The sequence below is a fragment of the Dasypus novemcinctus genome, chromosome 15 (genome assembly GCF_030445035.2).
Source record: "Dasypus novemcinctus isolate mDasNov1 chromosome 15, mDasNov1.1.hap2, whole genome shotgun sequence".
NCBI classification, from domain to species: domain Eukaryota; kingdom Metazoa; phylum Chordata; class Mammalia; order Cingulata; family Dasypodidae; genus Dasypus; species Dasypus novemcinctus.
In genome coordinates, this window is record NC_080687.1 from 65,208,387 (window position 1) to 65,233,669 (window position 25,283).

Consider the following 25,283-nt stretch of genomic DNA (forward strand, 5'->3'; position numbering starts at 1 on the left):
CCCCAAATAAATACCCTTTATAAAAGCCAACAGATTTCTGATATTTTGATTCAGCATCACTTTGACTGACGAATACACAAATATTCTCACCTACTGAGTGGGGATGATTGCCTTTCCACCCTCTTGATGTGCAGTCCTTTGAATCACAGAAGTGTTTAAGTTTGAGGAGGTTCCATCTATCCATTTTCTCTTTCGTTACTTGTGTTTTAGGTGTAAGGTTTAAGAATCCACCACTTACCACCAAGTGCTGAAAATGTTTCCTACATTTTATTCTAGGATATTTATGGTTCTAGCTTTTATATTTAGGCCTTTGATCCATTTTGAGTTAATTGTCATATAAGCTGTGAGAAAGGGGTCCTCTTTCTTTTAGATATGGATATCCAGTTCTCTGGCACCATTTGTTGAATAGATTGTTCTGCCCCAGCTGGGCAGATTTGACAGCCTTGTCAAAAATCACTTGAACACAGATGTGAGGGTCTGTTTCTGAACCATCAATTCAGTTCCATTGGTCTATGGTCTGTTTTTATGCCAGTACCATGTTGTTTTTACCCTGTAGATAGGTAATATGCTTTAAAATCAAGAAGTGAGGGTCCTCCCAACTTTGCTTCCTTTTTAAGATGCTTCTGGCAATTCAGAGCCTTTACCCTTTCAAATAAATTTTATAATTGTATTTTCCATTTCTTTAAAAAATGCTGGTGAAATTTTTATCAGGATTGGATTGAATCTATGTATCATTTTGTGCAGATCTTAACAATATTTTGTCTTCCAATCCATGAGCATGGAATGTTCTTCTATCAATTCAGGTCTTTCAAAATTTCTTTTAGCAGTGCATTGTAGTTTTCTGAATACAAGTGCATTATGTCCTTGGTTAAGTTTATTTCTAAGTATTTGATTATTTTATCACTATTGTAAATGGTATTTTCCTCCTCAGATTTCACATTACTAGTGCCTCTGATTTTTGTGTATTAATCTTCTATCCTGACACCTCTGCTTAAATGGTTTATTAGCTCTAGCAGCTTTTTTGTAGATTTTTTGGGACTTTCTAGGTATAGGATCATATCATCTGCGAATAGTGAAAGTTCTACTGAATGAGTTTGGTAGCATTCCTTCTTGTTGAACTTTTTGGAAGATTTTGAGCAAGACTGTGCTGCAGTTTGATATAGTTATGAATTCCAAAAATAGATACTGGATTATGTTTGTAAACTGCTCTCTATCTGGGCATGATTAAATTATGATTAGGGCTTTGATTGGGCCACATCAGTAAGGTGTTGAGGCCCCATTTTCTGGTGGGTGGGGACTCACAGATAAAAGACATGGGAAAGGACAGAGTTGGAAATTTTGATGTTGGAGTTTTGATATTTGGAGTTTTGATGCTAGAGTCTTGATGTGGAGCCAAGAAAGTGAACACACAGGAGAAGAACAGAGAGAAACAGAGGTGGCTCCTTAGACATGGCAGAAACCCGGGGAGAGAGACAGAGCTGTTCCCCTGATAGTCTATAGCTGACCCTGTGGAGAGAGGCAAAGCCTAGAGAGCCTCATAGTCTGCCAGCTGACCTTGTGGAGAAAACAGAGGACCTGAACCCAGAGAGCAATGAACCCTGGGAAGAGAGGAATCTAGGAAGCCCACACACTGGCAGATGTCAGCAGCCATCTTGCCCCAACACATGGTAAAAAGACTTTGGTGAGGGCAGTAACTTATACTTTATGGTCTGGTAACTGTAAGCTTCTACTCCAAATAAATGCCCTGTAGAGAAACCAACCCAGTTCTGGCATTTTGCATCAGTACCCCTTTGGCTGACCAATACAGACTGGTATTAAATTTTCTCTGAATACTTGTCAGAACTCACCTGTGAAACCATTTGCTCCTGGGCTTTTCATTTTGGGGAGTTGTTTAATGACTATTTCAGTCTCTTTTCTTGTGATTGGTTTGTTGAGGTCTTCTATTTCTTCTAGGGTAAGTATAGGTTGTTTGCACCCCCCTCCTCCCCTAGATGGTTCTCTTGTCTGTCTTTTCATTGTTTGCTTGCCTTCTCTAGGAGAATGGGGAACTGAACCCAGGACCTCCCACATGGGAGGTGAGTGCCCAACAGCCTGAGCCATATCAGCTCCTTGCATGCTACAGCATTTGCTGGCTTGTGGCATCTGCACTGTGCCATTGTTTATGAATTCCAAAAATAGATACTGAATTGTTTGTAAACTGTTCTGTTTCTCTGCGCATGTTCCCCTTTGTATTAAACTCAAAGGTTTCATATATACTTGATTAAATTACAACTAAGGCATTGATTTGGTCATGTCAGTAGGACGCTGAGTCCCTGTTCCCTTGGTGGGTGGGAACTAACAGAGAAAATGACAGGACAGAGGAGAGAGTTGAGAGGTTTGAGGCTGGAGCCCTGGGAAGTAAATGCATGGAGAAGGAGAACACAGAGGAAGAGAGAGAGTTCATTAGATAGGCTTCTGTGGTCCCAGGAAGAGAGATGAGCTGTTCACCTGATAGCTGCAGAGAGCACAGCCCTCAGCAGCTAATCCTGGAGAGTAAAGAGCCCCAGGATAGAGAAGAGACTTATCCCAGCCTATAGCTGATATTGGAAGAAGCTGGGACCATGAGTCTTAAGAGGAAGAAGGCAGGCTGAACATCACAAACATCGCTCACCATCTTGCTCCAACACGTGGCCAATGACTTTGGGTGAGAAAGTACCTCTCATGGTACCTTGAGTTTGACTCTTCAGGGCCTTGTGACTGTAATTGTCTACCCCAAATAAACACCCTTTATAAAAGCCAAAGAGTTCCGGTACTTTGCACCAGCACCCCTTTGGCTGACTAATACAGTTACTTTTACCTATATAATCTTCATTTCTAGACTTTATCCAAGTCTCTCTGCCCTGTCTTTTCTTGTCAGCCTGTAGCAATCCCTTTAGTATGGCTTGCAAAGCTGGTCTCTTGGTTACAAACTCTCTCAGTTTCTGTTTATCTGTGAATATTCTAAACTCACCCTCATTCTTTTTTTAAAGAGATTTATTTATTTAATTTATCCCCCTCCTCCTTCCCTCCTCCCACCCAGCTGTTTTTTTGCTGTGTTGTCTTTTCTTCTCATTTTCTCTCCTCTAGGATTCACTGGGATTTGATCCTGGAGACCCCTGATGGGAAAGAGGTTACCTGTCAATTGCACCACCTCAGTTCCTGGTTTCTACTGTGCTTCATCTTGACTCTCCCCTTGTATCTCTTTTGTTGCATCACCATCTTGCTGTGTGACTCACTTGTATAGGGCACTGGCTCACCACATGGGCACTCATGCGGGCATGGTTTCTCTTATTCTTTTTCACCATGAGGCCCCAGGGATTGAACCCAGGTCCTCCCATATGGTAGGCAAAAGCTCTACCACTTGGTCCATATCCACTTCCCTTGCCTTCACTTTTGAGAGACAGTCTTGCTGGATATAAGATTCATGGCTAGCAGTTTTTCTCTCACAGTATCTTAAAAATATCATACCACTGCCTTCTTGCCTCCATGGTTTCTAATGAGAAACTGGCACTTAATCTTATTGGGTATCCCTTGCACATTTGTGATGCATCACTTTTCCCTTGCTCTCAGAATTAACGTGATTTTGGAATTTGACATTCTGTTTAGTATGTGTCTCAGAGTAGGTCTATTTGGAGTGATTCAGATAGGAGTATGTTGTGCTTCTTGGACACAGATATTTATGTCCTTTGATAGGGTTGGAAAAATTTCTACCATTATTTCTTCAGATATTCCTTCAGTCCCTTTTCCCTTCTCTTCTCATTCTGGAACATCCATGACATGAATGTTTGCATGTCTTATTTTCATTTTGTTCCCCGAGACCTTGTTCAATTTCTTCCATTCTTTTCTTCATCTCTTCTTTTGTATATCTGCTTTCAGAAGCCATGTCTTCAGGTTCATTGATCCCTTCTTCTCCCTCCTCAAATCTGCTGTTATATGCCTCCAGTGTACTTTTAATTTCATTTGTTGTACCTTTCATTTCCATAAGATCTGCAATTTTTCTACATATGCTTTCAAATTCTTCTTTGTGCTCACCCAGTGTCTTCTTAATATCTTTAATCTCTTTAATCTCTAGCCATCTCACTGAATTTATTAAGGGGATTTATTTGAACATCTATGAATAGTTGTCTTAACTCCTTAATGTCATCTGGAGGCTTCTCTTGTTCCTTTGACTAGGCCATATCTTACTATTTCATGGTATGGACTGTAATTTTTTGTTGGTGTCTTGGCATGTGGCTTACTAGATGTATTTTTTTCTGGGCAGTTTTTCTCTTTAGCTAAAGGATTTCTTGCCCTTTCCCCCTTGCTGGATGTATAGTAGGACTTGAAGATATAGTTGTACTGTAAGCTGTGGAGGCTTGAAGCTGCTTGTGCTGCTCCAGGAAGTGATGAAGCTTCTCCCACCTTTCTTCTCTCCCAGGGGCAGGGACAGAGCAGCAGTCGTGTGTAGTATTCTAAGTCACCCAGGTGAAGACTATAGTTGACTGAAGAGACTGAAGAGGCTTTATGTCCCTTCCTCCCCTGCCTGGGGCACACATGGAGCTGCAAATGTGGATGGCAATCTATGCCATGTGGGTCCAAAATTTCTATAGTTGCTAGATAGACTGATGTAGCACCAGCCCTCCTCCCCACTGCCAGGGGTGGGGATATAACCTACAGAGTACACACCAATCTAATCTGTGTAGGCTGAAAGTGCTTGCAGTTGCCCTGAGAGGTGATGGAGTAGTGTCCCTTCTGCTTTTTAGCGGGTAGGAATGGAACCACAGGCGCCTAACAAACCAGTCTGTGTGGGCTGAAAGCACCTGCAGTTCCCCAGAGAGGCTGAATAAACACCAGCTCCCTCCTATCCTATGGGAGGGGATGGTAAGGATGGAACTGAAGGTGCCCAACAAACCAGTCCATGCAGATAGAAAGCACCTTCAGTTGTCCAGAGAGGCTGAGTAAACACAGCTCCCTTCCTATCCTACTGGGGTGTGGGGATGGAGCCAAGTGTCCAACTATCCACTCTATGCCAGCAGAAAGTGCCTGCAGTTGCCCAGAGGTCAATGCAGGCCCTCTAGCTAACTCCCTGCCAGAGGTGGGGCAGGAGTCTAGGCTAGGGATGTAATCCAATATGGGTGGAAAGAAGCTGGTTCCTGCTGTCACTGTGATTTTCAAACAGCCCTGCTTCCCTTCATGCCAGGGTGGAATTAAAATGGTCATTACTGGCCTCTTCCTAACTTGGACAGGTTCAAACTTTAGCTGTTCTTTGGATTATACTTTAGCCAGCCAAATCTACTAATCAGTAATGCAGCTGGTACCTGAATTTCCCTTCCTCCCCACTGTTTTTGGGAAATGGAGCTTCCAACTCCAGTCACGGAATAGCTCCCAAGGTGGCTTGTGCCACCAATGGAGAATGGGCACCGGACTCCACGTCATGGTATGCTCTATTCATGAATCTTCACTGCAGATGGGTAGTCTTCTTCCATTTTTTCAAGGATGTTGCAGGAGGCTCTTCTGTTCTCCTGGTCTCCCCCAAACAGTTGCTTTAGAAAGCTCAGGTGTTTGTTAAGTGCTTTGCAGGATGAGTTGACTACTGGAGCTCCTTACTCTGCCATCTTCTGCATAGACTGGATTTAGTTTTTCTTTACTTGCACTTAAAATAAAAATATAAAGTAGTTCCTCTTCTGGAAATGGCCAAGAAAGAACGCATCTGACCAATCCGGATGCAAAAATAACTATAAATTCTGGACAAAATACAGAAACAACTATCTCAAGGCACAGAAGAGTTACCAAAATCAGAAATATTCTGGATGGAGGTCCACTCATCCATACACATGTGGAAGAAGAAAACAGCACTGCTTGAGTTTCCTGTTTTTGTTTTTGTTGTTGTTTGGTTTTATTTTTAATGGCTTTTAGCCTGAGGGCAGACCCAGTCTTATGCCATGTTGGATGGACAAAAATGCAATAGAAAAATCCTTAGTTTTTTGAGTCTGAAGAATAAGAAGACAAGAGTTTGGGGCAACCACAGCTGCTGAAAAAATTGAGGGGCAATCCCAGAGATAGCCAGGGGCAGAAGTCTTTGGATTCAATGGATAATCACTGTCTAACTTTAACCACTAAACAATATATATGTAGGACAGACTCTCAGGAGCTCTGCTAAGGCTAAAAGAACTGAACTTTGAGCTGCTGCCCAAGAGACAGAGTGAGCAGTTTTAGTGCAACCAATTTAACTGCCTGATAAAAGAAAAATAGTAGCACTCTCTAGAGGAATATAACAAAATCCAAAGTTTTGACAACCTAATATTTATAATGTTATGACATAACTTTATGCAATGATCTTTGTTCTTTTGCTGGGGTCCTTTAAAAACAGAGGACTGAAAGCAGAGGCACTCAGAAAAATGTCTCAGAGACAGGAGAGGTCCCAGAGACTGGAAGTTGGAATCAGCAGAGCACAGAGATATGGGAAGAGGGACTTAAGAGGCTAGGACCATGGAGTAGCTCGAAGCTGAAGGCACAAAGCCCAGAGAAGAGGGCAGAAATAACTGAATTGGCATTTTGCTCTGCCATGTGCCTGATCACCCACAGCTGCAACATGGTCAGACAGCATCTCTTGATGATGCCTTGATTTGGATACTCCAGGGCCTTAGAACTGTACGCTTTAAACCTAATAAATTCCCAATATAAAAATGAACACATTTCTGATATACTGCTTTAGCAACCATTAACACACTAAATTCCACCATCAAGTTTTTACCAAAGGAAAATGAAAACATATGTCCTTACAAAAATCAATATTCAAATGTTTCTAGCAGCTCTATTTATAATTTCTCCAAAGTGAAAATAACCAAATGTCCATCAATGGGTGAATGGATACATTCATATAATAGAATATTACTTGACAATAAAAAAGGGAATAAATTACTTCAGACAAAAATGATCTGAAGGTGTCTCACAAAATTAAACATGATTGAAGGATGGAAATATGGATAGTTATGTGATAAAGCAAGAAGAGTAAAATGTTAATGGACAGAATCTGGGTAATAGATACACTGGTGTTCACTTAAAATTCTTTCTAGTTATCTATGTGTTTGAAATTTTTTATACTAAAAGAGAAAATATTTCCACTATATGGGACAAGTGATCAATTTTGAACATGCTAATTTCAGGAAGATAAACTGACAGTTTATAAAAGAAAAAATATGTTACAATCAGTCCACATATTGCCTTCTGAGATCTTCCTCTCATTTGCCCTATTAGTTAGGCATTCCACTACTAAGAAAAACTTTATTACCTGCAAACTAAACATTTTACTTTGTGCTTCTTCTCCTTTGTAATGTATTAAAATGTTAAATATTGAATAAGCTTAACCTTAGCAGTTATCTCTGGAAAATATACCTGTTTTCATTTCTAAATGAATAAAGTTCCTGTCTATTCCTACTTTTTGGTTCTAATCTTTCAACCATTGAAGAGAAAGTAAATCCCTGAGAATGCATGATAATAATTCCTAAAAAGTTTATGAATTTTTTATAACAAATTTCAAACTGTGTCAACAGTTTCTGAAAGTCTACATATTTCTTTCCTATTTCCTTCTTATACACATGTACAGTTATTATCCAAATGAAATACTATTATAATGATGTTCATTTATAAAACTTTGTTGTCTTTCCCCATTAGATTACACTTGCCTAAGTAGTCACTTACCTAAATCCTCACACATTACACAAGATGAAAAAGGAAGGAAGAGTGGTTTATAAATTTATAGTTCTTGGGGTTCTTAGTTTATAGGGTCAGGGAGATAATTTTGTAGCTCTCTAGCAATTAGACCTACCTTGACTATTCTATTTGGTAAAGAGATTATATACAGTCTATGGTTTCAGGGTCATCCTTGAGGTCCTATAAAATTTTGGGGTGAATATTCTTTAATCATGTCATTATTTAAAGTTTATGTTTTATTTACATTTAAAATTATATAAAATTATTTGAGATCCACATCATTCTCCTTAAAACATTTAAGCCTAGGGGAGTGGATGTAGCTCAAGTGGTTAAGTGCCTGCCTTCCACATGGGGGGTACTGGGTTCCCTTCCTGGTACCTCTTAAAAACAAAACAAACAAGCAAGCAAACAAATGAAAAAACCAACTCAGGGGAGCTGGCTTCCCATATATGAGGTCCTAGATTCAATCCTTGGCCATGGTACATCAAAACAAAACAAAACAAAACAAAAAAATTTTAAGCCTACACATATGTAAATTAAAGACTAAATAAAGTATTTGCTGAATTACTATAGGAAGAGATCATTCAAATAATCCTACATTTTGGATCATGTCTTACTAAAAATTGGTAACCTGATAGTTGTTGCAGAACCAGCCACTAAAAGCAGGCCATCTCAGTACCACATTGCATCTTACTACATGCTAAACAAGTATTTCTGTTTATTTGTTAAATTCAGGAAAGCTTAGAATCAATGAATACTATCTTTCACTCTGGATTCATGCTCATTTTGTTCACTGCAAAATAAAATGTTCATTTCCCTAAGGGAAGGAATGTTAATTCTCATTCATAATAGTTAAGGGAAAGCTTACTTTTTTGAGCAAAGAGACATAAAATTGATGACACCAGTATAAAAGCAAAAAACTTTTGCTACTGGTTAAAATCACATTTTCCAGTTGTTTTCAATACTAAGCCTCAAATTTTTGTGAGAAGATCCTAAATATTAAAAATCTAGTAATTAAAAACCAAATGATCTTGGTTGAATTCAACTTCCGGGGATGATGGCAGAGTAGCGAACTCAGTCCTTCCACCAAAACAATAAGAGGCAGGAATTGTCTGAAACTACTATTTAGAAACTCTAGAGACCAGAAGAACACTGTATAGTATCTAGGGAAGAGGATGAGGAAGAAGCTGATAAAATACTATAAAAAATTACTATAAAAAACTGTGACTGCACTGGCTCTTTATGCATTGGCTACTGGGACCCATCTCCCACTCTTGTAGTATGGTGCCACTGGGTCCAGTGTCTGGCAAGATGCTGCTGAGACAGAAGGACATACAAATCCTCTTCCCCAAGAACAGGGGTATGCATGGCTGATCACTGATCACAGCTTTTGATTAGCAAATTTGGATCACTGGGTACTGGGGCGGGACAGCTATTATTTCAAATAGCTCCAGACAAAGGCGGCAGCGGCAATGCTTTCAGCCCTCCCTGGACATGGGCAGAAGCAGTGGAGATTTAAAGATGCAGGACTTCCTCAGAGCTGTGGGGGAAAGTTAGGCAAAGGGCTGCATATACTGGGCAGGCCAGAAAAGCTCAGCTTTGAAGAACCATCGGAAAAGCTGTTGGAAGGGCTTCCTGATCCCCTTCCACAGGGCACTGTAGAGTCTCTCTGCACTCCCTTTGAGGGGTCCCTAGGCTTGTTTATCTGGGAAAAAGCAAATTGGGAAAGTTCTCCCATGGGTTACCCTCCTCGCAGAATCTGCCCAACAGGCAAAAGCAGTGGGAGACAATGAAAGGAGTGTAAAAAACTATAGAGGGAGACAGTCTGGGATAACCAAACTCCTGTAAATAACATAAATAACTCCTGTAAACAAATAACAAGCAAAAACCCACGACAAAACAGAGGACCAATAAGACAGGGAAAACTTGCATAATGCATTCGCCATTGGCAAACCTTCCTGATAACAGGACTAAAGCTCAAGTAAATCTCTGTCTTATCACAAGCTGATTGTAAACCAGACATCCCAGGGAGTAAACCCCAAAGTTAACATTATACAATATTAAAATGTACAATATGCAACAAAATAGTACAAGGGAAACAAAGAAAAAGGATATGACCCATCCAAAGGAAGAGGACAAACATATAGAAAATACCAATGAAGGTGACAAAAATGTAGACATATAGAACAAAGTCTTTTAAAAAATGATGTGAAAAATGCTTAAGGAGATGAAGGAAAGTACAGTTACAGGATATCAGGAAAACAATGAATAAACAATACGAAAGTCTAAATAAAGAGACAGAAATTTTAAAAAAGGACCAAACAGAACTACTGGACTTGAAGACCACAATAACTGCAATGGAAAACTACCCAAAAGGGTTTCAAGAGCAGACTGGAGCAGGCAGAAGAATGAATCAGTGAACTTTAAGACAGGACACTTTAAGAGCAAAACAGCTGAAGGGAGCTATGTGACACTATCAAACATACCAATATACGTGTTATGGGAATCCCAGAGGAGAAGAGAGAAAAGGGCAGAAGGACTAGTTAAAGAAATAATGACAGAGAACTTATCAAACTTAGCAAAAGATGTGAAGAAGCTCAAAGAGCAACAACTGGATAAATATGAAAAACAATATATGCTGTTATATACTGATTACACTATCAAATGCATGGGACAAGAGACAGTTCTGAAAGCTGCAAAAGTAAAGCAATGTGTTATTAATATATATAAGGGAGTCTCACTAAGATTGAACACTGATTTCTCATCAGAAACCATGGAGGCAAGAAGGCAGTGGGTTGAAATACTTAAAAGTGAAGAAGGAAAACAAATGACAGCCAAGAATTCTATATCCAGAGATCTCTTTCAAAATGAGAGAGAAATTTAGACATTCTCAATTAACATATTTGAAGGAGTATATCACCACTAGACCAACCTTACAAGCAATGCTAAAGGGAATTCTTCAGAATGAAATGAAAGTACACTAGTGGTTCAAAGCAGTACAAAGAAATAAAGATCTATAATAAAGGTAACCATTTGGGTAATTATAAATACCAGTATTACTGTATTGTTTTGTTTGCTTTGTAACTCCATTTCTTGCTGCTGACAGGTGCTAACATGCAATTGCATAAAAAATAATGATAAATCTAGGTTTTAGACATACAATGTTCAATGTATAAGTACAACAATGGTGGGGGGCAGAGGGATATATGTACATGCTACTGAAGTTAAGTTGATATCACACCAAATATAATTGTTATGTATTTACGATGTTAAATTTTAACCCTATGATGCCACAAGGAAAACAGAAGAAAAATATTATCAGGATAGAAATGGGAAGGCACTCGGTATGGAACAGTACAAGAAAGGAAATAAATATAAAAGTAGGCTTTAGTGGAAGTGAGGAATAAAAAAGGTATAAGACTTACAAAGGCTAAATAGCAAAATGGCAGAAAAAAAAAGACCTGTATTATTAGTTGTGACTTAAAATGTAAATGGATAAAACTCTCATGTCAAAAGGCAGAGACAGGCAGAAAGGACAAAACACCATGACTCAACTATATGTGATTACAAGAGAGACTCACCTTAAAGTAAATGTAAAGATACAAGTTAAGTTGATGGTGAAAGGATAGAAAAAATACATATATCTACCATGCAAATAGTAACTAAAAGAGAGATAGGCTGGCTATAAAAAGACTGGATAAAATAGACTTTAATCAAAAAGTTATGGGGAATCAGATGTGGCTCAAGCAACTGGGCTTCCGCCTACCACATGGGAGGTCCCGGTCAGTTCCCAGTGCCTCCTGAAGAAGGTGAGCTGGCATGATGGGCAGGCGTGGTAAGCTGACACAACAGGATGATGTAACAAAAAGACACAAAGAAGTAAGACCATGAGAGACACAACAAACCAGGGAGCTGAGGTGGCTCAAGCAATTGAGCACCTCTCTCCCACATGGGAGGTCCCAGGTTTGGTTCCTGGTACCTCCTAAAGAGAAGTTGAGCAGACACAGAGAGCACACAGCAAATGGACATAGAGAATAGACAACAACCTGAAACAATGAGGGGGTGGAGAATAAAAAAATAAATCTTAAAAAAAAAAGTATGAGGGACAAAGATGGTCTTTACACAATGACAAAGGGGACAATTCAACAGGAAAATGTAACAATTATAAATATATATGAACCTAGAAGCAGTGCCTAAAATACACAAAGCAAGGCAGATTTGAAGAGAGAAGTTAATATTTCTACATTAAAATAGGAGACTTTAACATAGCACTCTCAATAATGGATAGTACATCTAGTCATAAGAGAAATAAGGAAGTATAGTACTTGAATAACACTTAACCAACTAGACCTAACAGACATATATAGAACATTGTACCCAATGTAAAGAGCATACACTTTCTTCTCGAATGAAATGGATCATTCTCCAGGATAGACCATATGTTAAATCATAAAACAAGTATCAATAAATTAAAAAAACAATGAAATTATACAATGTATATTCTCTGACCATGTGATGGTTAGGCTTATGTGTCAACTTGGCCAGCTGTTTGATCAAGCAAGCTGTGGCCTGACTGTTACTGTAAGTACGTTTCATGGACTTAAATCATCAGCAAGGGATTACATCAATAGCTGATTACATCTATAATCAAATGAGATTTGCTTGCAGCAATGAGAGACATCTCATCCAATCAACAGCAGGCCTTAAAAGGAGAAGTGATTTCAGACTCTGAAGTAAAGAGATAATATCCATCTCTACTTTAGAAAGCCAGCTTTTCCGGGAAAACTCACAAAGGACCTTCATAGAAGTTTGTGCACTGAAGGATGCCCTCCTTCAATGCACAAATGGACTAGTGTATCCTCAAAGTCATGTGGGACAATTCTATAAAAAATCTCATAATAATTACAGATATCTCCTGCAGGTTCTGTTTTCCTAGAGAGCTCTGCCTAATGTAGACCACAATGAAATGAAGTTAGAAATCAATAACAAAATGAGAAAGGGAAAATTCACAAATACGTGGAAATTAAACAACATACTCTTAAATAACCAATGGGTTAAAGAGGAAATCAGAAGCAAAATTAGGAAATATCTTGAGGCAAATGAAAATGAAAATACAACATAATAAAACTTATAGAATTTGGTTAAGGCAGTGCTGAGAGGGAATTTTATAGTTCTAAAAGTTTACATTAAGGACTTCCAGGAAGATAGCAGACTAGAAAGACATGGGACTCTCACCACTCCCAGAAAAATAGCTATAGGCCAGGTAGAAACGGCCTGGAAAAAAATTTTCTAGTGTCTATGACATCAGTGGAAAGCTAGACACTTCCCAGAGGAGAGGGGGCAAAGGAAAAGAATCTTAAATTCAAAACAATAAATTAAAAAAGAGAAAATTCTGAGAGCAGCAAGGAAGAAACAAACCATCACATACAAAGAACACCCTGTAGTAATTAATGTGGATTTCTCATCAGAAACCATGGAGGCAAGAAGATAGTGGTATGATACAATTAGGATATTGAAAGAGAAAAACTGCCAGCCAAGAATTATTTATCCAGCAAAACTGTCCTTCAAATATGAAGGTTTGAGTGTAAAATATTCACAAACAAACATAAACTAAGAGAGTTCATAAAAAAGATCTGCTTTTGCAGGAAACATTAAAGGAAGCCTTGTAGCCCAAAAGAAAAAGACAGGAGAGAAAAGCTTGGCGGAGAGTGTAGAAGGCAAGAATAGCAGACAGGATAACTAAAAGAGTAAAAACACAGAATAAGATATGACATATGAAAACCAAAGAATACAATGGTGGAAGTAAATAATGCATTGACAGTAATATCACTGCATGTGGATGGATTAAACTCTCCAATCAAAACATATAGGCTGATAGAATGGATTTTAAAAACCATGAACCATCCATATGCCTACAAGAGACTTATCTTAGTCCCAAGGACACAAACCAGCTGAAAGTGAAAAGTTGGGAAAAGATCTGCCATACAAACAGTAACCAAAAGAGAGCAGGAGTAGCTATACTAATATCACACAAAATAGACTTTAAATGCAAAAAAGTTATAAGAGATACAAAAGGCCATTATATATTAATGAAAGGGACAATCCGCCAGGAAGATTTAACAGTCATAAATATCTATGTATGTAACAAGGGTGCCCCAAAATACATGAGACAAACTCTGGGAAAACTTAAGGGAGAAAGAGACATCTCTATAATAATCGTTGGAGACTTCAACACCTCTCTCATGTCATTAGAGAGAACTAGATTGAATATCAAAAAAGAAAAAGGGAAGTGCATTTGGCTCAATGGTTAGAGCGTCCGCCTACCACCTGGGAGGTACAAGGTTCAAACTCAGGGCTTCCTGACCCAAGTGATGAGCTGGCCCATGTGCAGTGCTGATGTGTGCAAGGAGTGCTGTGCCACACAGGGGTGTACCCCGTGTAGTGGAGCCCCACGCGCAAGGAGTGCAGCCCGTAAGGAGAGTTGCCTTGTGCAAAGAAAGTGCAGCCTGCCCAGGTGTGGCACCACATACATGGAGAGCTGACGCAGCAAGATGACGCAACAAAAAGAGACATAGATTCCTGGTGCTGCTGACAAGAATCCAAGCAGACACAGAAGAACACACAGTGAATGAACAGAGAGAAGACAGCTGGGGGGGGGGGGGCAGGGAAGGGGAGTGAAATAAATTTAAAAAATAAATCTTAAAAAAAAAAAGGAAACGAACACAAACTATATGAAAACGAGTAGACCTAAGAGACATATACAAACACTGTATATTAAATCAGTGAGTTATACATTCTTCTGAAGTGTTCATGGATCTTTCCCAGGACAGATAACATATTAAGTCACATGGCAGGTCTCAATAAATATAAAAAACTGAAATTTTACAAAACATCTACTTGATCATAATGAAATGAAACTGGAAATCAATAGATGAGAAAAGGGAAAATTCACAAACGTCTGCAGGCTGAACAACACACTCCTAAACAATTACTGGGTCAAGAAGAAACTGTAAATGAAAATGGCAAATATATTGAGATGAATGAAAATGAGAACATAACTTTTAAAAACTTATGGGATGCAGTGAAAACAGTGCTGAGAGGGAAATTTATAGCCCTAAATGCCTATATTAAAAAAGAAGAGCTAAAATCAAAGATTTACCTGAACAGGATAAGGAACCAGAAGGAAAAACCCAGAAAACCATTCCCAAATGAAGCAGAAAGAAAAAAATAAGAGCAAAAATAAATGAAATTGAGAACAGCAAAACAATAGAGAAAATCAACAAAACCAAAGCTGTTTTTTTGAGAAAATCAACAAAATTGACAAACTCATAGCTAGATTAACAAAGAAAAAAAGAGAGAAGATACAAATAAATAAAATCAGAAAAGAAAGGGGGAGACTTACAACTGACCCCACAGATATAAAAAAAGATCGTAAGAGGATGTTATGAGAAACTATAGACAACAAATTAGACACAGCCTAGATGAAATGGACAAATTCCTAGAAACACACTAACTATCTACACTGACTATAAGAAATAAAAGAACTTAACAAACCAATCATATTTAAAGAAATTAAATCAGTCATCAAAAATCTCCCAACAAAACGAACTAGGTGTGCATCAGCTGATGAATAAACAAATTGTGGGGTATACACACTATGGAATATTATGCAGCGGTGAGAAGAAAAAAGTCGTGAAACATATGACAACATGGCTGAACCTGGAGTACATTATGATGAGTGAAGGAAGCCAGAAACAAAGGGACAAATACTGTATGGCTACCCTATTATGAACTAAATATATTTTGTATAATATAAATATATTATGTGAAATATGAATATGGATAGAATTGTATATATAAGACCATTTTTCTTTAAAGCTGAACAAATGTTAAGTTAATACTACACAATGGTAATATTAGACAATAAGGAAAAAAAAAACTACATGAAGACCAGATACAGAGTACTACATACTGTATGAATCTATTTATATAAAATATAAATCAATGTATAATGATGAAATGAGATTAGTGGTTATGTAGGTTTGAGGAAGGAATGCTAAGAGGGGGCGAGTCTTTCTTTTCAGAGTAATGAAATTGTTCTAGAATTTCTGAGATGATTAATGTGTAACATTGTGATTATACTAAAGTCATTGATTATACACTTTGGACATAATAGCCAGAAACAGCAGATACTTATAGTGAGGGGAGCATAGAGAGATTGAGAGGTGAGGAATTTTCTTGTTTGTTTGCCTGTTTTTGCTTATTATATTATTGAAATAATGAAAATGTTCTAAAAATGATTGAAGTGGTTAATGCATAATTATGTGATTATACCAATACCATTGATTATATACTTTGGATGAATTGTATGCTTTATTAACGTGTATCAATCCTTTTGTGATTCATAAGCACGATGAATGGATGTTCATGCATTTGTGTGAAATGAGCCCACCTTAAACCCTGTTATGAAGTCGGCACATTACCTGTCTAATGTGGGAAAAAAAATGTATCAATAAAATTGATTTATTTTTTAAAAAAGTAAAAAAAAAAAAAAATCTCCAAACAAAGCAAAGTCCACAACCAGATGTCTTCATAGGTGAATTCTACCAAGCATTATGAGAAAAATTAACAGCAATCCACTTTAAACTCTTCCAAAAATTGAGGCGTAGGGAAAATTACCGAACACATTTTTTTATGAAGTCTACATCATCCTAATACCAAAGCAAGATAAAGATACTACAAGAAAAGAAAATTACAGACCAATCTCTCTAATGAACATAGATGCAAAAATTCTCAACAAAATACTTGCAAATAGAATCCAACAGCATATCAAAAGAATTATATACCATGTCCATGTGAGATTTATTCCTGGTATGTAATGGTGGTTCAATGTAAGAAAATTAATTAACATAATACACCACAGTAACAAACTGAAGGAAAAAACCCACAGGCTCACTTCAATTGATGCAGAAAAGGCACTTGACAACATCCAGCATTCCTTCTTGATAAAAACACTTAGAAAGATAGGAATAGAAAGAAAATTCCTCAATACAATAAAGGGCATATACGAAAAATTCACAACCAACACTGTTCATGGGGAAACATTGAAAGCTCTCCCTCTACGACCAAGAACAAAACAAGGATGCTCACTGTCACCACTGTTACTCATCATTATAAGAGTTCTAGTTAGCAATTAGACAATGAAAAAAATTAAAATAAAACACATCCAAATAGGAAAAGAGTAAAACTCTAATTGTTTGAGGATGATATGATCCTACGTTTAGAAAATTCCGCAATGTTTACAACAAAGCAACCTGAGCTAATAAACGAGTTCAGCAAAGTGGCAGGAAAAAAGACCAACACACAACTCAATAATGTTTCTATACACTAGTACTGAACAACAGAAGAAGGAAATCAGGGAAAAAGTTCCATTTACAATAGCAACAAAAAGGCTCAAAATGTAGGAATCAATTTAACCAAAGTACCCATATGCAGAAAGTTACAAAACAATACTAAAAAGAAATCAAAGATATTCTGTGGTCATAGAATGGAAGACTAAATATGGTGAAGATGTCAAACCTACCCAAACTGATTTGCAGATTCAATGCAATGCCAATCAAAATTCCTATAGCCTTCTGTAAGAAATAGAAAAATAAAAGAAGAGCAGTATAGGAGGAGTTTCACTGCTCACAGTTAAACATACTACAAATCTACAGTGGTCAAAACAGCAGGGTATTGGCATAAAAAGAGACATATCTGTCAGTGGAATAGAACTGAGAGTCCAGAAATAAGCCCTCATCTATACGGTGAACCAGTTTTTGACAAACCTACTAAGTCGATGTTAATAGGACAAAACCATCTCATTAAAAACTGGTGCTGGAAGAACTGTATATCCATAACCAAAAGAATGAAAGAGGACCCCTATCTCACTCCCTATAGAAGAATCAACTCAAAATGTATCAAAAGCCTAAATATAAAAATCAGGACCATAAAACCATTAGAAGAAAATGGAGGAAAACATCTTAAAGATCTTGTGGTAGGTGGTGGTTTCCTGGACCTTACATGCAACGTGCATGCAACAAAAGAAAAAATAGATAAATGGGACTTCCTAAAAATTAAACACTTTTTCACCTCAAAGGACTTTGTCAAAAGGGTGAAATGGCAGCTGACTCAATGGAAGAAAATATTTGGAAATCATATATCTGATAAGGGTTTAATATCCATAATACAGAGATGCTAAAACTCAACAATAAAAAGACAAACGACTCGATTAAAAAATAATTGAATAGGTATTTGTCCAAAGAAGAAATACAAGAAGATGTTGGACTAGAACGAAATGAGACTCTCTTCTCCAGAAAAATAGCTAGAGGACAGACTGAAACAGCCTAAATAAAGATCTTCTAGGGTTGAGGACACCAGGCAAAGGCTGGACCCCACTCAGAGGAGAGAGGGAAAAAGGAGGGAAATGGCGACTACAGAACTGTGAGTTTAAATAAGCAGCAGCTGCTGCCAGCACCATTCTCCACACTACAGACACTAGAATTCTCAGGCCCCTGGGCTATGACTACAGACAAAGGGGGCTCCAGGGATCTACTACCCCAGGAACAGGGAGAGAGAAGAACACAGTCTAAGGCTGGCTCAGCTTCTGACCCACAAATTTGGTCTGCTGTGTCCCACGAGCCCTTCCAGGCCAGGTGGAACCACACACTGGTTTGCCTTAGGAGCAGGGAAGGACTAGAGAAATCTAATCGATCATCATCCCAACCTCCCTCTCTTCTAGCTGGGAGTAATTGTTGAGGATGCCCCAGGAAAGGGGAGACGAGGGACATAGCCTAAGGCTGGCTCAACTTTTGACTCACAAATTTGGTCTGCTATGTCCCAGGAGCCCTTCCAGGCCAGGTGGGGTGAGCCATTGTTTACCTTGAAGCCAGATAGGGCCTAAAGATATACAACCCTCCCAATCTACTCTGCTAAGGACTGACTGAGTGTTGAGGACCCAGGGGGAAGTGGAAATATTTCCAACCCAAAAAAGGGAGAGGGCTGCCAGAAAAGGCTAGAGAACTCTGTCAGAGAAATTTTAAATTACAAGGCTCATAGCTTCCAGACAGGAAGCTTGAACACACTGATCCAGTCTGTGTTGCAACAAATATACTCCTATCAGGCATTGAACTGAGAATGCCAGCTGCTGGCAGACCAAGGAAGTGCATACAAGAAAATGAAAAATAAGTGAGAGGCTTTTTCTGGTGTCCCTCCCCAAGGCCCTTGAAAGTGACTCTACCACCAATTACTGGGTCCAGTGCCCAGTCTTGAGCAACCAGCAGGATAATCTTACCAATCCAGGTCAAGCCAAAAATCAAACAGCAGTGGTAATACACAGCCTCCTGCCACTAAATTCCTACAAAAGAGAAAGAAATTGAGCATCTGAGTAAACTACATCCTAATCAGATGCCTGGATATCAGCAAAAAATTATGAGCCATACTAAGAAAACAGAAGACATGATCCCAGAGAAGGAATATATCAAAGCCCCAGAAGAGATGCAAAATTTGAGAGAACTAATCAGTGAGATGCTCACAAATTTCCAAAATCAAATTAATGAGTTGAAAGACAATATGTTCACTATGCTGAAATCCTGAACAGAAAAGTAACAGAGCTCATGGGAATGAAAGACACAATAGGTGAGATAAAAAACACATTTGAGCATAGAACAAGAGACTTGAAATGGTAGAAGAAAGAATAAGTGCTACCAGAGACAAAACAGCTAAAACTGAAGGGAGAAAAGAATGGAAAAAATTGAGCAGGGGATCAGAGAGTTGAATGACAACACAAAACACAACAACATATGTATCATGGGAGTTTCAGAAGAAGAGAAAGGAAAAGGGGCACAAACAGTATTTGAAGAAATAATACCTGAAAATTTCCCAACACTCATGAAAGAAATGAACTTACATGTCCAAGAAGCACATGGTACCCCTATCAGAATAAATCCAAATAACCTACTCCAAGACACATACTACTCAATGTCAAATTTCAAAGATAAAGAGAAAATTCCCAGAGCAGCAAGGGAGAAGCAAACCATCACGTAAAAGGGATACCCAGTAAGACTTGACGCTGATTTTTCTTCAGAAACCATGGAGCCAAAAAGACAGTGGTATGATACAATCAGGATATAGTAAGAAAAAAAACTGCCGGCTGGGAATTCTTTACCCAGCAAAACTATCCTTCAACTATGAAGGTGAGTATAAAATACTCACAAACAGAAACTAAGAGAGTTTTCAAAAAAGAATCAATCTTTGTAGGAAATATCAAAGGAAGCCTTAGAACCTGAAAGAAAAAGACTGGCAAGACAGGCTTGGAGGAGAGTACAGAAGAAAGAACAGCAGAAAAGATAATCAAAAGAGTAAAAAGACAGATAAAAAACAAAGAATAAAATGATGGAAGTAAATAGTGCATTCACAGTAATATCATTGAATGTGAATGGATTACTCTCCCTAATCAAAAGACAGGGGCTGAAAGAATGGATAAAAAAACATGAGCCATCCATATGCTGTTTATAAGAAACTTACCTTAGACCCAGGGATACAAACCAGCTGAAGGTTGTAAAAAGATACTCCACACAAATATTAAGCAGAAAAGAGCAGGGGTAGCTATGTTAATATCAGACAAAAGAGACTTTAAATGCAAAAAAGTTATAAGAGATACAGAAGGTCATTATATATTAATAACAATTTACCAGGAAGATACATCTGTCATAAGTATCTATACAACTAACCAGGGTGTGCCAAAATATACGAGACTAACTCTGGGAAAACTGAAGGGAGAAATAGACATCTCTATAATAACTGCTGGAGACTTTAACACCCCACTCACATCATAAGATAAAAGAAATTGACAGAAAATCAACAAGGAAACAGAGAACTCGAAGAATACGATAAATGAGTTAGACCTAACAGACATATACAGAATACTGCATCCAAAGCAATGGGTTATACTTTCTTTGCAAGTGCCGAAGGATTGTTTTCCAGAATAGACCACATATTAGGGTACAATGCAACTTTCAATAAATATAAAAAGACTAAAATTATACAAAGCACCTTCTCAGATCATAATGGAATGAAACTGGAAATCAATAATAGACAGGAAAAAAGTAAAATTTGCAAATATGTGGAGGCTGAACTACACACTCCTAAATAATCATTGCATCAAAGAGGAAATTGCAAATGAAATCAGTAACTGTATTTAGACAAATGAAGATGAGAATACAATGTATCAAAACTTAGGGGATACAGGGAAGGTAATCTTGAGAGGCAAATTTATAGCCCTAAATGCCTATATTAAAAAAGAAGAGCTAAATTCAAAGATTTAACTGAACAGCTAGAGAAACTAGAAAAAGAACAGCACACCAATCCCAAAGCAAGCAGAAGGAAAGAAATATTAAAGATTAGAGCAGAAATACATGAAATTGAGAAAAAAAAAATAGAGAAAAATCAACAAAACCAAAAGCTGGTTCTTTGAGAAGAGCAATAAAACTGACAAACTCCTAGCTAGACTAACAAGGAAAAAAAAGAGAAGATGCAAATAAATACAATCTGAAATGAAAGGGGTGAAGTTATAACTGACCCCACAGAAATAAAAAGAATCATAAGATGTTGGAGATTTGGACCCGAAGGGTATTGGGAATGAAAGAAAGAGAAAAGGGGGAAGGAAACAAAGAGCAAGAACCAGCGAGCTGGGATCAGGGGGTCGGGAGTAATGACTCCTCAGACAACTTTATTGTTTATAAGGGGCTCTCTATATAGCCCAGTCTATGTGACAACAAGCAGCAACATGCAGCCTACCTGAAAACAAGCAGCAACAAGCAGTTAACTATTAGCATTACTAAGGAACTCTAAGGAACTCAATCTTATCTCAAGGTACAAAGTCTAAGTGTTCTATTTACTACAAAAGGTATGTGCTCATCTTTTCTTTTAGCCTTTAACAGCTTCATCCCATTTGCCCGGAACTCTTAATTACTGAATTTCTTAGGTTGCAAGCGTAGCCATGGAGACAGCATTTCTCTCCTTATGAGACCACTGTGCCTCAGTTTTCAACAATAAGAGGATATTATGAGAACTGTGTGCTAACAAACTAGACAACCTAGATGAAATGGACAAATTCCTAGAAATGCACAACCAACCTACACTGACACTACAAGAAATACAAAAATTGAACAAACCAATCACATTTAAGGAGATTAGATTGAATCCATCATCAAAAATCTTCCAGCAATGAAAAGTCCAGGACTAGATGAATTCACAGGTAAATTCTACCAAACATTTTGAAAACAATTAGCACCAATACTTCTTAAACTATCCCCAAAAATTGAAGAGAAGGGAAAATTACCCAACACATTTTATGAAGCGAGTATCATCCTAATACCAAAGCCAGATAAAGATACTACAGGAAAAGAAAAATTACAGACCAACCTCTCTAATGAACATAAGATGAAAAATTCTCAACAAAACACCTGCAAATAGAATCCAACAGCATATCAAAAGACTTACGTATCACGACCAAGTGGAATTTATTTCCGGTACGCAAGGCTGGTTGAACATAAGAAAATCTATCAATGTAATATACTACATTAACAAACTGAAGGAAAAAAATCACATGATCATCTCAATTGATGCAGAAAAGGCATTCGACAAAATCCAGCATCGTTTTTTGATAAAAACACTTCAAAAGGTGGTGGACTTGGCCCAGCGGTTAGGACGTCCGTCTACCACACGGGAGATCTGAGGCTCAAACCCTGGGCTTCCTTGACCCATGTGCGGCTGGCCCATGTACAGTGCTGATGCACACAAGGAGTGCCGTGCCACGCAGGGGTGTCCCCCACGCAGGGGAGCCCCATGTGCAAGGAGCACACCCTGTAAGGAGAGCCGCCCAGAGTGAAAGAAAGTGCAGCGTGCCCAGGAATGGTGCCACACACACGGAGAGCTGACACAACAAGATGATGCAACAAAAAGAAACACAGATTCCCATGCTGCTGACAACAGAAGCGGACAAAGAAGACGCAGCAAATAGACACAGAGAACAGACAACCGGGGTTGGGAGGGAAGGGGAGAGAAATAAATAAATAAATAAATCTTTAAAAAAAAAAACACTTCAAAAGATAGGAATAGGAGGAAAATTCCTCAATATGATAAAAGGTGTACATTAAAAACCCAGAGCCAACATCATACTCAGTGGGGAAAGGTTGAAAACTTTCCCTCTAAGATAGGGAACAAGACAAGGATGCCCACCATCACCATAATTATTCAATATCGTACCAGAAGTTCTGGCTAGGGCAATTAGGAAAGAAAAAAATTAAAGGCATCCAAATAGGAAAAGAGGATGTAAAATTCCCACTGTTTGTGGATGACATGATCCTGTACTTAGAAAATCCTGAAGTATCCACGACAAAGCTACTTGGGCTAATAAATGAGTTAGCAAAGTGGCAGGATACAAGATCAACACACAAAAATCAGTAATGTTTTTGTACACTAGTACTGAACAATCTGAGAAGGAAATCAAGAGAAAAATTCCATTTTTAATAGCGACAAAAAGACTCAAATACCTAGGAATTAATCTAACTAAAGAAGTACAGGACCTATATGCCTAAAGCTATAAAACAATGCTAAAAATCATTTGAAAAGACCTAAACAAATGGAGAGATATTCCATGTTCATGGATTGGAAGAAAATATATTGTGAAGATGTCAATTTTACCCAAACTGATTTACAGATTCAATGCAATATCAATCATAATCTCAACAGCTTACTTTACAGAATTAGAAAGGCAATTATCAAATTCATTTGGAATGGAAAGTGCACCTGAATAGCCAAAAGCATTTTAAAAAAGAACAGTGACATGGGAGATTTCACTGACTGACCTTGAAACATATTACAAAGTGACAGTGGTCAAAACAGCATTGTACTGGCATAAAGATAGACAGAATGATCAGTGGAATAGAATTGAAAACCCAGCCATAAACCCTCACCTATATAGTCAATTGTTTTTTGACAAGCCTACCAAGTTAATGTTAATGGGACAAAACAGTCTTTCAACAAATGGTGCCGGGACAACTGGATATCTATAACCAAAAGAATGAAAAAGGAACCCTACCTCAATCCCTATACAAGAATCAACTCAAAATGGATAAAAAAACCTAAATATAAAAGTTAGGGACATAAAACTACTAGAAGAAAATGTAGGGAAACATCTTCAAGACCTTGTCGTAGGTGGTGGTTTCTTGGATCTTACATGCAAAGCATGTACAAAGGAAGAAAAAATTAGATAAATGGGACCTCTTCAAAATTAAACACTTTTACACCTCACAGGACTTTGTCAAAAGGGTGAAAAGGCAGCAAACTCAACAATGGGAGAAAATATTTGGAAATAACATATCCGATAAAGGCTTAATATCTAGGATATAGAAAGAGATGTTACAACTCAACAATAAAAAGACAAACAACCCAATTTTAAAAATGGGCAAAAGACTTGATATTTGTCCAAAGAAGAAATACAAATGGCAAAAAAACACATGAAAATATGTTCAACATCACTAGTGATTAGGGAAATGCAAATCAACACTATAATGAGATACCATTTCACACTTATCAGAATGGCCACTATTAAAAATACAGAAAACTACAAGTGTTAGGAGGTGGACAGATATGAATACTTATTCACTGTTGGTGGGAATGCAGAATGGTACAGCCACTATGGAGGACTGTCATACCATTACTAGGTATAAACTAAGAACTGAGAGCAGTGACATGACCAGACACCTGCACACTGATGTTCACAGCAGCATTATTCATCATTGCCAAAAGTTGGAAACAACCCAGGTGTCCATCATCAGATGAATGAAAAACAAACTGGTCTAGTCATAAGATGGAGTATTATGCAGCTGTAAGAAAAAATGAAGTCATGAAGCATATGACAATATGGATAAACCTGGAGGACACTATGTTGAGTGAAGAAAGCCAGACACAAGAGAACAAATATGGTATGATTGCCTTATTATAAACTAAATATATTGTGTAATCTCATGGAGTTAGTAACTAGAATATGGGCACCAGAAAATAGATTAAGGTTAGCTAATGGAAAGCTAAGGATTAACCAGTGCAGAATTTACCAAAAGGTTGTGTGTTAATCTTTGGAAACAAACAGAACAGGTGAAAGCACAATATAAGGTTTTTAACTAGCAGTGCTATTATATAGGTATGACAATTGTTGAAAGGGAAGGACTAAGATCATGTATATTACTAAAAGGAAAGCTCAAAAATGTAACATGGAACTGTATAACGTAGTAAAACCTCATGTGAAATACGAATATAGGTTATATTACATACATAAGACTTTTTCTTTAAAAAACAAATGTATGTTAATGCTATAAGACATTAATAGCAGGCAAAAACAAAGCAAAACAGGGCATTATCCTAAGTGAAAGAAAACAGAAATGAAGTATTATATTTTATGATTCTATTTACATAAAATATAAATATAAATCAATTTATAAAGATGGAATTAGATTAGTGGTTACGTAGGGCTG

At 37.8% G+C, this 25,283-nt stretch overlaps 1 protein-coding gene and 1 non-coding gene across 3 annotated transcripts in view; one reads left to right on the top strand and one right to left on the bottom strand.

The window, feature by feature from the left end:
• PIBF1 (progesterone immunomodulatory binding factor 1) overlaps positions 1 to 25,283 on the bottom strand; it is a 273,027-nt gene that overhangs the window by 221,916 nt on the left and 25,828 nt on the right. The gene's annotated exons all lie outside the window — the stretch shown is intronic.
• LOC111766481 (small nucleolar RNA U13) lies at positions 16,100 to 16,203 on the top strand. The gene has a single exon (XR_002798519.1). It is a non-coding gene; the product is annotated as a small nucleolar RNA U13 (small nucleolar RNA).